Below are 4,764 nucleotides of genomic sequence, written 5' to 3' on the forward strand. Positions count from 1 at the left end.
AGAAAACCGTGAAGCAATTGCTGGACGAAATACGACAACGTAAACACCCCGAATCGAGCCGCTCCCCGCTCTCTACCAGCGACGATATTGAAATACTGAGTTATGATCCTCGTAGGGAAGGCAAACGCATTGATGAGAGTATTCTACAAGGTAGTGAGTCGAGAAAATCGGCACCTTCCTCTGGACACACATCACCACGTGCGTCAACATCTAACGGAGGTAGGTCTCCGATACCGAAGTTCGGCATCATGAAAACCCCTGCCGAGATGCTGCGACAGCAGGCAAGCAGCGGCAGCAGCAGTGGGAACGTCGACAAAGAAGACTCGAATCAGACGAGCGACGTGCCCGAGTCGGAGTCATCGCACCAGGTGGACCCCACCCTGATTAAACGCAAGATTGCGAACTTCTTTCGCGACAACTACAAGAGTAAAAGCGGCAAGGATAACAAGGAGAAGACAAAGTCCAGCTTCCTAGATCTGCTCCTGTTGAACGTCGGAGGGAATCTAGGAACCCCAGGGGAAGACTGCACGGAGGAAGCAAACCAGCAGCAGACACCCATCGAAAGCCTGGCACAGATCTTCCTACTCGGTAAGAACAGAGAGTCGAGCGAGCTGAAGTACACGCCCAAGAGCACAATCTTCACGGACACGATCGAGGATCTACTCGAGAAACCGATCTCCTCAAAAGACGACAAGAGAAAGTATAACGACGAGTCGGACAGCGTCGGATCGGAACGCACCTTCCGCAGTAAACGAATCCGGTTTGATAGTTTTAGCGGATCCGACTGTGGTGACTCGATGTCGTCGGTAGCGACTGTTCCCGACGAAAGAGAAACGCAAACAAAGCTCGTCGTCGACGATTTAATCGACAGAGTTTCTCACGACGTCCCGCACCCTCAATCCGCAACAGAGGGCGCCTCTATCGAGCAATTATCGACGGCTATAGCTGCGACCGACGGCGATGCGACGAACAACGATAGTGAACAACCGATGAGAATCTGCATAAAGATATCTCGGGAAAATGGCGGCTACCAGTCGACAATCTCTCCGAGTCCTTCCGTAGTGAGCCCACGTTTACATCATCGTCCCAGCAAGCCAGCGGAAGCGGTCAACGCGACAGACATCGCGAGCGTGTTGCGAGCGATGGGCGTGTCTACCGAGATTCCGTCGCTATCCGTTAGTACTGCCGCACAACAAAGTAACGAAGAGTTAGCAGCAGGAGGGTTGTCCTCTACGGCACAGTTTGCGAGCGCGGATGAAAGCATGGTAGGCGTAACCTCCCTGTCGCAGGATGTTAATATTTCACATCTGTTGATGACGACTACGGCAGCGGAGGAGGTGGCGCACGATGCACGGGGTGCAGTACCCGGAACCGATCCCGGACATACAGCAACGCGGTCATACCCGCCTAATACGGCGATGACGTCAGGTGATGATGGCACCATCTGTGCGACCAGTGATGAAGGAGTTCGAACCGCGAGACTCGAACACGGCGGCGATCGCAGCAGCAGCGGCGACGCTAGCGCCGCGGTGCGGGAGACCGCCATCACGGTCGTTCCGCCGCTCAGTCAGAACGAGTATTACGAGTGTAAGCCGTGCCAGGTTCTCTTCAAACACTACATCATGTACATAAATCACACACGGCTGCATTTCGAGGGAGAGGATCCTTGGCGGTGTGGCATATGTGGTGAGAGGCAGGGCGACCGTATCTCTTTCCATCGTCACATCCAGAGCAATATGCACCATCGAGTGGATGGGAAATGACCGCAGTGCCTTTTTTCTACACGGACTTGCAAACTATCCTCTACGCGATATGAGTAGAGACTAGAGTAACGATGGCCTGCTGAGTGATGACTTTGGATGACAAGTCTACAATGTGACTTTTCTTGTTGGCAACCAACCGTTAGCATTCTTGACGCAATAAGGGTTGTTACGCGGACACGCCATTACGATTTAATTCAATGTAAACGCGTTTTAATTGATAAAAACATTGGAATTAAAACGAGGGCTTGAGCGGCAACCCTGAAACAGATGAGCCCCGCAGGGTGGCGATGTGTGTCACGCGGACTCACGACAGGAATGTTAGAAACAAACAGAGCGATAGTCGCCGACACGACTCTGGCACAGTAACGACAACACGCGTTAACGCGGAAGCGCGACCGACTTACAAAGAAACGCATGTGACCTAATAGAAATACGAACGAGAACACATTGCCCCGATCGTAGACACTTGGTTATTAGCTCTGTGCAATCCACGGGTTAATTACGAGAACGCTCGTGCAGATGGAGATGCCATGGTTTACAATCTCGTCAGTGCTAGCCCGTGAACAACTAGCCGTGTACTTGTACTTCTCAACACTTCATTCAGTTAACTCACACAGTGAGGCGGTTAGCAGCGCTACTCATGAAAGATTGTCGTCAAAGGACGCGGTTAAACATCGTCGTTAACAAGTCATCGTTAAGGGTGACCTTTACGAGGCATCGCTATAGACGCTCGCTGTTCACAAGGAAACTCAATCGTTAAAGGTCGTTTTATTTTTTACACCGGTGTCAAGCTATATTTAAAGTTCAGATCAGGATAAATGTCAGACGGTTATACGATCGGTGATATCACCGAGAGAGAGGGTGTGGTGGTGGTGCATGTTGCATTAGTCTATCGTTATGTGCGAGCCGATATGATTATTATATTGACGGTTAGTGCAATACTTGCACGGAGAGTAAGCATATCACGTAAATCAACTTGAATCACAGAGATCTACGTGCGTAAAGCATTCGTCTGCGATTGTTGCAATGTACTACCTTATTATTATCTGTCACCGGACGCGGCAGGTCTCGCAATACGGTTCATGATGTGATGATAGCATGCATGTGCGCTTCTAGCTTTATATTTCTACATTTCTGTCTAGTGCTCGGATAACTTCGTAGCAATAAGGATTGACACACTCACGGTAACACACAGTAAACAAGTAACATTAGCAGGATGTTTTACCTTGACAGATTCTCACGCATGCCGAGTATATCCCGTCGCATATTGTCAGTATCGCTATGTACAGCATAATACAGAACGAAATCCTCAAAAACAAGAGAGCGTTGTCACCTTAACAATGAACTTTATTAACGTGAGGAGCTATATACATAATTATGTATGTACCACCGACATAAAACATATATGGACCATCGAGAAAGGTCACGCATCCGCCCGAAGCGGCCATATTGACGATGTTAATGTGTAGTAAATAAAGTCACATAACGTTTTCCATCATTACTACGTATGTTAACGAATCGTCCGTAGAATTAAGTAAACTGTCACTAACTATCTGCCATACTCAACTCCGTGTTTCGTTCTCAGTACCTGCTGTTACTGTGCTCGTTGACAATTCCATATATCATTGTCATATATAGTTAACTACTGCTCTGAAGACAGCAACGTCGGGGTACATGTTGTATTATACCCCCGGTAAAAAGACAAGTGGAAAACCAGTAATATTAATTAAACTTTTTGTTAAATAAACATTTACATAAATGTATTATTTATGCTAACAAGTTCACGCTGTTCGTGTATGTGAGTGCTTGTGTTTTCTTCAACGTGTACTTTGCTCTCGCGCACAAAAAACACGCGTTTCGCTTGCGATATCGCCCAGCTAGAAATCCACTCGATGACTTTTTGTCCACAAGCTTTTACAAGCGCGATCATAACGTGTATAATGAGATAGGCATCGCTGAAGGATTTCCTATTCACGGTTGTTTCCACGGGACCGACGCCCGGCCGCAACAATAAAACAGGTTGATCGTGTCGTGGTTTGAATGGCCGTTCTTCGCGGGACAGCGGAAGATCTAAATCTGACCATTGACCTGCGCTACGACCACAGTGGAATAAATTGCCGCAACCAGTTGGTTCGTGATAACAAACAAGGTCGTCCGTTCGTCGGGTTCATGTGATTGAGAACAGCGCACATATTGATGACGTTGCGTGTGAGAGGTGAATGAACGCACCGCGGCCACCGTCGCCACCGTCGCCGCAGCAGCAGCAGCAGTAGTAGCAGCAGCAGCAGTAGTAGTAGCTCTTAGTACTATAACCCTCGTACAGTTGCCGCAGGCTAATAGCCAGTACTATAGCTTGCGGCAACTGTACGCGAGCTATAGTACTAGAGCTACAGCAGCAGCAGCAGCAGCAGTAGTAGTAGCATCAACAGTAGCAGCATCGCCAACGTCTCGTCAGGGTTCAAGGACGTGAAATATTGCGATTTTTGTGTTCTGTGAGAATCTCATAAGAAGTGGGCGTAGTTATGTATCAAGCGTAGTTATATATAATCAAAAGCTAAGAAACACCTAATAAGGGGTATTTATACCCCTTAGACCCAGCTAATAACGGGTATTTATTAGCTTTTAATATATTATATCAAAAGCATATAAAGAAGACTTCTTTATATGAAAGGCCTTCTTTATATGCTCTTGAATATATATATATATATAGAAGTAAAGTCACACACGAACACCCGTGTAGATAAAAACAAAGTATATTATTCTATACCTTGACTTTGTTTATATATATATATACATACACTCACTCACACACACACACACACACACACACACACACACACACACACACACACACACACACACACACACACACACACGACACGACACGACACGACACGACACGCACGACACGACACACACACACACACACACACACACACACACACACACACACACACACATATATATATATATACACACCCACCCACCCACACACACACAT

The sequence above is a fragment of the Priapulus caudatus genome, unplaced genomic scaffold (assembly GCF_000485595.1).
Source record: "Priapulus caudatus unplaced genomic scaffold, Priapulus_caudatus-5.0.1 Scaffold111, whole genome shotgun sequence".
Lineage (NCBI taxonomy): Eukaryota > Metazoa > Priapulida > Priapulimorpha > Priapulimorphida > Priapulidae > Priapulus > Priapulus caudatus.